At 44.3% G+C, this 12,093-nt stretch overlaps 1 long non-coding RNA gene across 1 annotated transcript; it reads left to right on the top strand.

Annotated features, from left to right (window-relative positions):
• The first annotated feature begins 5,945 nt into the window (after positions 1–5,945).
• Positions 5,946–8,849, top strand: LOC310640744. The gene is made up of 3 exons (XR_014492598.1): positions 5,946–6,129; positions 6,695–6,820; positions 7,805–8,849. It is a non-coding gene; the product is annotated as an uncharacterized lncRNA (long non-coding RNA).
• The last annotated feature ends 3,244 nt before the right edge of the window (positions 8,850–12,093 follow it).

Here is a 12,093-nt window from a genome sequence, read left to right as displayed (position 1 = left end):
TGCCCATACGGGGCAACTATTGCTATTAGTTCACATGGTGTAATAAGATGGAGGTTTGTTCTCACTGTTGGGGGGGTGGGAGCACAAAGGGAGGCTCAGCTAATCTCAATGTATACATGGTTGTAGTCTGTCAATAAAGGTCCATTCATTATGACTATTATTTGAGTCTCTCCTTTTACCCATTGAGAGGGCTCGGGCTACAGCTTCTTTCTCTTCTGTCCCTTGGAGTAATTTCTTTATTACCTTTGTATCCCATCCCTCACGCTAAGGAGTGACTCGAGACCCCTAGGAAAGCAGTTTCTTTGCACCTGTGCGTTTAAGAGACCTGCCTGCTAGGTTTTCCTGCAAAGAGAGAACTCGTCCTGGGCTGTACGTTAGTTAATTCGATGGTCTTGGCTGTTTTTAAGGCTTTCTGGTTGCCCCAGGTTTTTATTACATCCAGGTTAGTGAGTTCCAAGACCCCCACAGACCCAAGATAAACCCCTCCCGGCCTCTAGGCAACCCAACCACAAGTACTCACTGTTTACTATAACACCCTCTCCCAGTTCTACTACAACTCCTGCCATTACTAATCTTTGCAAGTCCTACTTCTGGAGAAAAAAAGTATTTCTTCTGTTTGCCTTAGGTTGCACCAAGGCTGTTTTAGCTGCCCAAACTAACTCACTTCCCCCCACCAAGAACAGACCAGGACAAACACACACACCTCTCTGCTCCAGCTTTTATAGCCACATCTTGCTGGGCTGGCTAGGGAGGGGGCTTAAAGGGAAGGGGTGGAGCAGCCCAGCTGCTGGCTATTTTGCAGGCGGGCTGTCTGCTCAGTAGCGCAAGAACTCTTTGTTCTTTCTAGAAATTGGGGTGTGAGTTACAGGGAAGGTTAGTAGTTTTACCTTTTCAGAGGGCTACAAACTGCTGGCTTTGGGGATTTGCGAAACTGGGGCAAAGCCTCCAGAATTTTGCCTCTTGGATTAGATGAATGGCGTGCTTTATATATATATGTTAAGAATTTGTCAAGGCTTTTTTTTTTGAATGCACCTTGCTAATTCTTTCCTGCTTTGGCCTGACTCAAGGCTTATCCACAGGATATAGTCAACTTATGACAGCTCATTATTTGTGCAAATTTTTATATATATATATGTATATATGTTGCCGGCACTGGGTGAATGTATAGAAGGCCTAGGAAATCTACAGAACGTGGAATGTTTTTAGGCAAATAATGAAATGTTTCTGCTTTTTTAATGGGCTGCATACTTCCCCTAGGCACGGTGGATAATTCCCAGGCATTATAAGAACTATTTAGGCAAAGAATGAAAAGAGGGGTCGTGAGAAGAGTTAGGGTAGCCCTTTATTGGGAAGACCTGTAGGAAATTGAAAGAAGGAACTCAAAATAAAGTACACATTCTTACAAAAGAGAGAAAGAAAGAAAAACAGAAAGAGAGAGAGAGAGAGAAAGAAAGAAAAGTATTGACCTACTCATTGTGAGAAAGAAGACTAGAATAGCATTTTAGGAGGAGTATTTTATTCACAAAGGACAATATTTGTAGTTTAGGGTTAACCTGAGGGGTCCTTGGTGCTCTCTGAGCTGGCTTGTTTTCCGGCAGATGTTTCGTTACCCAACTAGGTAACATGTAGTGGTGGAGTATTTTATATTTGCCAGTTTGCCTTTTGGCATTGCTTAGAACGGCTAGGAAATGTGGGAAATATTAAGTATTTCATACTTTGGCATCCCATTTTTTTTTGCCATCCTATCGATTTTCTAAACACTCTATAAAATGCCTAATTTCACACATTGATGGTATTATATATATGTATATATATTCAACTGAGTTCTGTTTAAATAGAAAGAGGGAGAGAGTGAGGGAGAGAGAAAGAAGGAGGGAGGGAGGAGAGAGACACAGAGAGAAGGAGAGAAAAAGAGAAAAGAGAGGGAGAGAGACAGAGAGACAGAGAGGGAGAGAAAGAAAGGGAGAGAGAGGGAGAGAAAGAGGGAGAGAGGGAGAGACACACAGAGAGAGGGAGAGAAAAAGAAGAGAGGGAGAGAGTGAGGGAGAGAGAGAAGGAGGGAGGGAGGAGAGAGACACAGAGAGGAGAGAAAAAGATAAAAGAGGGAGAGAGACAGAGAGAGACACAGAGAGGGAGAGGGAGAGAGAGAGAAAGGGAGAGAGAGGGAGAGAGAAAGAGAGGGAGAGAGGGAGAGACACACAGAGAGAGGGAGAGAAAAAGAAAAAAGAAAGAGGGAGGGAGAGAGAGAGATTTGGTGTATGTGGTATTTTTTGTTGTAGCCTCCTTAGAATTAGGCTGGGCTATAAATATCTAAGATTCAGTCGAATCTAATTGAATCCAACATCCATACTGGGGTAGGAACTTGAATTAGGGCTAACCTAAACGAGTTAAGATTTAGATGGAAACTAATCAAGGAGAGAAGCAACCTGGAACCAAGGAGAAATTTCTTGACAGGGAGAATAATTAAAGCAGTGGAACAGCCTGCCTCCAGAAGCTGTGAATGCTCCATCCCTGGAGGCTATTAAGAACAGATTAGATGGCCACTTGTCTGAAGAGATATACTAGGGTCCCTTGCTTGAGCAGGAGGTTGGACTAGATGACCCCCCAAGGTCCCCTCCAACACCATTGTTCCACATTTAAAGCAACTTTAATAGTACAGGTATCGCAAAAAGCAGGAAAAGACAAACATCGGCTACTTCTCTTCCATGTTAGGTTCCTGGATAAGATTTTTCTTGTTGTTGTTGTTGTTGTTGTTGGTTGCAACACCTGCACAACGCAGCATTGTTTCCAGTCCATAGTAGGATCCCCATCGCGATGGAGAAAAATAGGTCCTTCCTAAAGACATTCTTATTTGAACAAGCCGGCCTGGCCTGATGGGGGATGGGTGGGGTTTTTTATTGTTATTTTAATATTTGTATTCACTGTTTTTAGTTGGGCATATGTTTAATTTCTTTTTACTTTTGTGTTTTTGTGTTTTTGATATAGTTGCCCTGTTCACCGCCCTGAGTCCTCCGGGAGAAGGGCGGTATATAAATAAAATAATAATAATAATAATAATAATAATAATAATAATAATAATAATAATAATAATAATAATAATAATAATAATAATAATTCCTCCTGCCCCACCAGGTGTGTGTTCACAAATAAATTTGTAAGTCCCCCCCCCATCACACACAGCCTAGGGCAGGGGTAGGCAATCTCGGTTCTTTTATGACTCGTGGACTTCAACTCCCAGAATTCCTGAGTCAGCTTTGCTGACTCAGGAATTCTGGGAGTTGAAGTCCATCAAGAGCCGAGGTTGCCTACTCCTGGCCTGGGGGCGGGGGACTTCAAGGAAGCGTTAAAAAGTGTACAGAATGCATTAATTGCAAACACGAGTCAGAAGGTCCTCTCGTTACGTGTTGCCAAGTCAACCTTTGAGCTTGGCTGCTTTCCTTCGCAAGACGTTTCATTAGCCAAATTAGATAACAGCCTCAGGGGGCGGGGCTAAGTGTGGGGCTCGCTCAGAGACAACCAATCCCATGCGAACTCCTTACTGATGACGTTCCGCGGGGGGGGCGGGGCGCAGCCGCCCGTGACGTCACTGCGCCTGCAGCTGACCTAGCTCCGGGCGCTCTAGGTCCCGCTCTGGGAACGCCGTCTCGTCGAGCCGCGGGTTCCTCCGGACTCGTTGCTCCGGCAACAGGCCTCCATTCGGCGTGGGTGGTCGCGCCTGCGCAGCTGCGCAGGCTGGCAGGGCCTGCCGACGCTCAGCTGGCCTCGCACGCCTCTGCTGCTTGCCGGCTGGTAGCTGAGCATGCGCAGATGGAGGTGCCAGCCGGGGATGCCGTTCTCCAGCTGCGCTCGTGGGTTTCACCTACTGGTGGTATTATTATTATTATTATTATTATTATTATTATTATTATTATTATTATTCACTATCATTATTATTATCACTATCATTATTATTATCACTATCATTATTATTATCATCATTGTCATCATCATCATCATTATTGTTATTATTATGTTCACTATCATTATTATTATCACTATCATTATTATTATCATCGTCATCATCATCATCATTATTATTGTTATTATTATTATTATCACTATCATTATCATTGTCATCATCATCGTTGTCATCGTTGTTGTTGTTATTATTATTATTATCATTATTATCATTATTATTATTATTATTATTATTATTATTATTATTATTATTATTATTATTATTATTATTATTATTATTATTATTATTGCTAAGCACATTGATTTGTGCTTCTTAAATTGTAAGCTGCCCTGAGTCTTCAGAGAAGGGTGGGATGATGATGATGATGATGATGATTATATTAAGTTGGAAGGGACCTTGGAGGTCGTCTAATCCAACCCCCTGCTCAGGCAGGAAATCCTATACCAGGGGTAGGCAACCTCGGCTCTTTTATGACTCGTGGACTTTAATTCCCAGAATTCCTGAGCCAGCCAGCTCAGGAATTCTGGGAGTTGAAGTCCACGAGTCATAAATCCCTGCCCTATACTGTACCATTTCAGACAAATGGCTGGCCAGTCTCTTCTTAAAAACTTCCAGTGTTGGAGCATTCACCACTTCTGGAGGCAGGTGGTTCCACTTGTTAATTGTTGGACAGTCATCGACCTATTTTCCAAGCAGGCGCATTTTGTGCCATGCAAGGGTTTACCATCAGCCCGGCGGTTGGCCTGGATGTTTATCACCCATGTCTACCGTTTGCATGGAGTGCCCCGGCATATCATCTCTGACCGAGGGGTGCAATTTACGGCCCGGTTCTGGAGGGAGTTTGTCCAGTTCATAGATTCCTCCCAGGGTCTTAGTTTGGCATACCATCCTTGCACCAACAGAGTGGCGGAGCGAGCGAACGCTGTGGTGGAGTGATACCTATGGTGCTATGTGACGTACCAACAATCCAGTTGGGTGGACCCTTTTAGCATTCGCCGAAGTGGCTCATAACAACATGGTCCATAGTAGCACAGGGCTCTTCCCTTTCAGGGTGGTGTCAGGTCATGGTTTTGTTCCCATCCCTGAGTATGACCAGGGGAAGCCTCTCCCTTGTCAGCCCAGGGAGTGGATGGATCAACTGGAGGAGGTGTGGGGAGCAGTGAAAAAAGCACTGGAGAAAGCCGCAGTGACAAATAAAGAGCAGGCAGACAGGAAACGGAGACCTTTCGAACCCCCTAAGGTGGGGGACCTAGTATACTTGTCTACCAAGTATTTATGACTCCAGGCGCTGTGTAAGAAACTTGGTCCCAAGTTCCTAGGGCCTTTCCAGATAATACAAGTGATCAACCCTGTGACGGTGTGGCTCCGGCTGCCGAAGTTCCTGGGTAAGATCCACCCGGTTTTCCACAGTAGTCTGCTGAAGACCGCCAAAGTAACACCTCGTGGGTTGGGGGAAGGGGCCCCTGGACCTGTTCATGGTGACCACTTCGAGGTACAGGAAGTTCTCGACTCAAGGGTGAGGAGGGGAAGAATACAGTACCTAATCTTGTGGAAGGGTTATCCCTTAACAGAAGCCTCATGGGTGGCTGAGGTGGACGTCCATGCGCCCCGTCTCGTCCGTGCATTCCACCGCAAGTATCTGGGGAAGCCGGGTGGGAGACGGGCGGAGCCTTCGGGTCGGGTTGGTGGTTGCTCAGATGTTGTCTCTTGTCTTCCAGGTGGAGCCCTGGTAGGGGGAGCCGCCTGTTGAGCCCCATGAGCCCGACACTCCATGGGGGGGCAACCACCCGTGACGTCCCTGTGCCTGCAGCTGACCTACCTCCGGGCCCTCTGGGCCCCACTCCAGGAATGCCGTCGAGCCTCAGGTTCCTCCGGACTCGCTCCTCCAGCAACAGGCCTCCATCCGGCGTTGGTGGTCGTGCCTGCGCAGCTGCGCAGACTGGCTGGACCTGCTGACACTCAGCTGGCCTCCCCAGCCTCTGCTGCTTGCCAGCTGGTAGCTGAGCATGCGCAGGTGGAGGTGCCAAGCCGGACTACCAGTGACTGGGGCCTTGGCTGCTGCTGTGTTGCTCTCTTTGCCCTTCGCTTAAAAGGATGAAGTGCCGGACATGCTGGTGGCCGCGGCTCCGCGAACGAACCTGCAAGCCGGACTACTAGTGACTGGGGCTTTGGTAGGTGGTGGGATCCAGGGAGTTTTGGGACATGGGGGGGGGTTTCCCTCGGGGTGGGGGGGGTGCCCGGTTTGGCAGGCTACGATGGGGATGGGTGTTTGGGAATAAGGGCAGGGGTTACCTGGGGTGCTTACCTGGTCAGGAGCAGCATACAGGAGCGGGAGGGTGAAGAAACGCACGCGCGCGAGCATGCAAACGGAACAAAAAGGGAGCGGTAAAATATATACACATGTGGACAGATGTTGGTTTGTGAAGGGGGCGGGGTTTCTGTACCTGTGGGCTACATATGTGCGTTGGAAGCATATCGCTGCCAACGCTGACTTTATCTCTGTTTGGAGCCGAATAAAAAGCCTTCTTTGAGTTGTCCCCCGTTCCCGCTGGTGGTTGTGAGTATATGCCTAATCGCGGACGGGCCTTGACAGTTACCTAGTTGGGTACTGAAATATTTGCTACCGGCTCAGCTCAGAGGGCACCAGATGTTCTCCTTGACTTCTTGTGGCACTTAAACTGCTTTTCTAACCCCATAAAGTCGAGCTTGTTTTTCTTTCCATCCATCTTTTTCCAGGTTTGGTTTCAGAATAGAAGAGCAAGAAAACCTAAACTTATCCGCCATGGAGAAAATGGCCGGCAGGAGAAAGTCTCTTCTCTCATTTATTTATATAAATGTTTTATTGATTTTCTAGTGTTACGTGTAAGTATTTAAAAAAGCAACGTGGTGGCTGAGTTAATTGATAATACAATGACACCCAAATATCTTTAGTGTAAGTCTCAAGCTACTACATTATTTTTATTTTTATTTTAATTCCATTTATATCCCGCCCTTCTCTGAAGACTCAGGGCGGCTTACAAGCTTAGCAGTAGCCTTCATTCTATGTATATGCCTGCTTATGAGGGATTTCACACACACCCCAAGCGGCATTATTACAAAGTCAGCTTAATTGCCCCCAACAATCTGGGTCCTCATTTTACCTACCTCGGAAGGATGGAAGGCTGAGTCAACCTTGAGCCTGGTGGGACTCGAACCTGCACTAATTGCGGGCAGCTGGTGTTACTTAAGGAGGCATTAGCCCCCTGCTCCACCAAGGCTCCATTGAATATTTCCCCTCTTTCCCCCTTAATATTTACTGTCTCCATATATTCACAATGGACAGTATTTAATATTTATTTGTTATATGTATATGTAGGGGTGTGGGTCTATACATATGTTGTATATAGTACGTTTTAGGCGTGTGTCACATATGGGTTTCACTTTGAGAGCAGGCAGCTGAATTTCATTTTTGATGGGTGCCGTTGTGCCCACAGTGAAAATGACAATAAAGGTTATCTTATCTTAAAAATGACATTCTTACACTGATCGATAACTTTTGGCTTCTGCCTATTCTTGTGATTTTAACATTCAACCTTTTGTAGACAGTCAATGCCCTAATTAGTTTCCCCCATTTTTTTTAGTTTCCCATTAATATTTAACTTTAACATTTAATATTTGTAATTTCCAAGTTTCAAGTAACCGAAGTTCCCCTTTAATCAGAATTCATCACAAAGTCTAATATTCAGAAGACCTGTCTTATCTGTTTGAATGTATTCTATTTCTCACCATCTCACATCAACTGACTGATAGTATAGTATAACACCCTTATTTTCTATTAATTCTGTCCATCTGGACTTCTCGGCTCAGGCCAGCGGAGAATCATTGGACACCTCTGCAAGCATTCCAACGTCTGAGAAGAAGCCAAAGAAGCAAATCCTTCCACACCACAAAACAGCATCTCTGTTGGATCCACTTGCCCCAGTTCACAAGCTGTGTGGACTGGGACTCCAGATCCCCCTCTGGATCTGGATTGGCCCCCACCTTTCCTCAACGGATCCAACGCTACCATCGCCTGTGACCCATATCATCAACAACAGACTTCTCAAAACCCACAACTGTTCTGCCAGACCTTGCTCATGTTCCGTTCCAGCTGAGGACCTCCACAGAGCACTGGACTTTTGGCCCTGACTCCGGGTGCATCTAACAATGGGCAAACGTGCCAGGAGACTTTGTATAGTAACACTCTGGATTCTACTCAGATTGCCCAAATTTTCCACCTTTTACTAAAGATCCCAACGGAGAAAGGACATTTCTGAGTTGTGCTGTAATTTTTCGAGGCCCAGCTTAGGTGAGATCTTCACCCACCATCCTGATTTTTCCCAAAGGGTCTGAAGACCTGGCCCTGCCAGTTGGCCTGGGACCCCAACGGGGGTGCATGCATCGCTCTGGAGGTCGTTAACAGATTAAGACGAGACCACCTCCCACCCCCACCCCACCCCCGGTGTGCATCTTGCTCCCTTCTTCCCCATCTTTTAATTGTGATGTTAATTGTAATGTGCTTCTGTTCAATTTTAGGTTCCTGGATAAGTTTTTTTTTTGTTGTTGGTTGCAACACCTGTAGAACAGAGTTGTTGTTTTTTTTCAGCCCTTAGTGGAATCCCAATCGCAATGGAGAAAAATTACCTGTGCCATCCGTCTGGTAAACTCCAAGATTTGTTTCTCACACCATGTATATGTATGCATCCCAACTTGACTGTGTTGTTTCTCTGGGTCATATATGTTTTATGTGGGTATTATTATTGGTCATGTTTATGCAGTGTACATTGGAGGTGGTTACGCTTTGAGAGCTGTATGTATTTTAATGTATTAATGTATATTTAAAGTGACAATAAAGCTTTTCTATTATATTGTATTCTAATCTGCATTCCATTCTGTCCTATTCCATATTTCCTATCCTGTCCTGTTCTGTTCTGTCCTGTCCTATCCTATCCTGTCCTACTCTACTCTACTCTACTCTACTCTACTCTACTCTACTCTACTCTACTCTACTCTACTCTACTCTACTCTATTCCTTATTTCTATTCTATTGTATTCTACTCTACTCTACTGTACTCCTATCCTATATCCTATATCCTATATCCTATATCCTATATCCTATATCCTATATCCTATATCCTATATCCTATATCCTATCCTATCCTATCCTATCCTATCCTAATCCCTATCCCTATCCCTATCCCTATCCCTATCCCTATCGCCATCCCCATCTCTATCTCTATACTTTTCTATTTCTATTTCTATGTCTATGTCTATTTCTATTTCTACTCTAGATATGGGCTCCCAACTTCTGGTCTTCCATAAGGCCTGACAATCTGTCACCCCAAATTTTGATGTCCAAATTAGAGTGTACAGTCTACTCTTTGCACGGATTGGGTGGCGGGCGTTGAATGTGAAAAGTTTTGGAAACCTCTGTTGCTCCCAGTAATAACCTAGGACCTACCACAAGTAGCTCTTGGACTTACGGCAGCTTGTTTAGCGACTGTTACAGACTGTTACAACGGCACAGGAAAAAAGTGACTTGGGACCTTTTTCACAATGGCAGCATCCCCCATCGTCTCCTGACTGACCTTCGGCCACTTGGCAACTGACTCGTATTTATGACGGTGGCAGCGTCCACTGGGGTCAGGTGATTCCCTTTTGTGGCCTTCTGACAAGCAAAGTCAACGGGGGGGGGGGAGCTGGGTTCACTTAACAACCCGGTTACTAAGTTAACAATTGCAGCGATTTAATTTAATTTAATTTAATTTATTAATATTTCTATACCGCCCTTCTCCCGAAGGACTCAGGGCGGTGAACAGGGCAATAATAAAAAACACAGAATTACAAAAGTTAAAAAATGATTAAATACATGCCCACTAAAAAACAATTAATACATAGTAAAACCCCAATAAATTTACTTAACGACTGCAGACAGAAAGCTTGTAAGATGGGGCCGAGCTCAACCCGTCTCACTTAGGGACAGAAATTTGGGTTCAACATTGGCTATAAGTCAAGGATTAATAACCAAAGAAATTTTGGTTCTTAAATTTAAGATGTTTGGAAATTATTAGAAAATAATATCATATTGTATTATTAATTAGTTGATGTACACGGTGAGAACTTAAATAGATAAGACATGTATCCTGCACACCAGATTTTGTGAGTTGCTATGATAAAGGGAATTGGAGTCATTTAAAACTTGGAAATGCTGAACCTTAAACGTTAAATTCAAATATCAATGGGAAAATTAAAATGAGGAAAAATTCACCAGGTCGTGGACTGTCTAAAAGATTAAAGGTTAAAATAATCAAGGTATATGTAAACTAAAAACTATTGTTAAGTGTTTTACATTTGATTGGTAGGATAAGAAGTGTGTTAATTTAAATATGAGTGTACATATTAAGGGGAAAAGAGGAAATATTTACTTGTAAGAGTTTGAGATTTGAAGGAATGAAATTGGTATGTAATTGAATGATTGCAATTCAGCCGCCAGGTTGCTTTTCAAAGATATAAATGTAAGGCTAGAAAATCAATAAAATTTCCCCAAAAAAAGAGGCAGTCCTCATGCTAGGCAAGGTTGAACGGCCTTAATCCTCACTCATTACAAAGCAAACCAGCTTTTTCATAGGCCTGATATCATTGTGTTTGGCGGCTCCTGTTATCTTCCTCATACTGCATCCTCGTCTCTCCCCCCCCCCTTTCCTATCTGGTGATAAAAGGCATTATTTTCCCCAAATTTGTATGGTTAGTGAATTAACTGCCGCGGCTTCCCTTATCTTCGGCTGGCTATCTTTTTTATGGATGATAATGGGCAAAAGAAAAAGGCATCTCAAGAGTGGGAAAAAAAAAGTGAGATTCTGCCAGGAATTCTTGGGAGGGGGTGAAGATTTCTATCACATTCATTGGAAATCCTAGATTTAGGAACCGGGCATTGCAAAACGGTGGATGGTGAGACAAAGAGAACAAAAGGGCCTTCCAAGAAATTGGGAAGTTTTCCCAGAAGGGATGAAGGATAAGCAAAGGGGATCCACGTGAAGACTAAATATTTTAATTGTGCCAAAAGGGACGCAGGAGAACGATTGACCCCGACAAGGGTATCTTGGATGCAAAATATGCAGGGGAAGTTGTGCATCAAGCACAACAAGACGTGCTGTGGCAGAGATGAGGGTGCTTTAAAGGGGCTGGAAGGAAAAGATGCCAGCTGCAAAGACAACTTTGTGCAAACGAACACGTGGTGCAATCCGCGGCTTTCGTGCACGGATATGCAAACCAGGCGATGTTTGCTTGTTTTTTTTAAAAAAAACCACAACGCAAATCCATTCCACAAAGACATCAACAATCTGCATTTAACTCAGAGGTGTGGTTTCCTCCCCCCTCCAGAACATAAAAGATGTTAAAATATACTCTCCATCATCTAGACCAAAGTATTTTTTACAAGGGTCAATTCACATATACGTACACCCTGTATTCTTTTCTCAGCCTAAATCTCCTCAGTTCAGAAGCTGTTTTCTCTAAGTGGCACAACATCTGAGTCTTCCTCCTTCTCCTTCCTCTTCCTCCTCCTCCTCCTCCCTCCTCCTCCCCTGTATTCATGATCTTCACCAAGTTGAGTTTCCATCGTGAAGAAGTCTTAGTTCCATATACCAAATGATTCAATTCTGAGTGTTTAGTGCTGTGAAGAAACGTGACCTCTGCAAGAAATGAATGGTTAGTTTTAGAAGGAAAACTAACAGTGTATAAAGCAGGGGTCTTCAAACTTGGCCCTTTTATGACTTGTGGACTTCAACTCCCAGAATTCCTCAGCCAGCTTGCCTGGCTGAGGAATTCTGGGAGTTGAAGTCCACAAAAAATAAAAGGGCCAAGTTTGAAGACCCCTGGTATAAAGAGTAAAACAAACAAGGCAGACAAGTGTGGAGCTCATGAAAACTTCTGCTTCTAGTAGCATCGGTTACTTGGGAAAAGTGCTACAGGATGCCTTCTGCTGTCCTGCTATCCTAAACCAAGATGCCTGTCCTCCTACTGTGCGTGTAAGAAGATTACTCATCTGCCTAATTGGTATAAGCAAGTGAGAGGTCATATGTCAGGTCAAAGCTGAAAGGGCAAGTTGAAGACTGGGG

This window comes from Vipera ursinii (genome assembly GCF_947247035.1).
Source record: "Vipera ursinii genome assembly, chromosome: 5".
Lineage (NCBI taxonomy): Eukaryota > Metazoa > Chordata > Lepidosauria > Squamata > Viperidae > Vipera > Vipera ursinii.
This window is presented reverse-complemented; position numbering and strand designations above follow the sequence as displayed.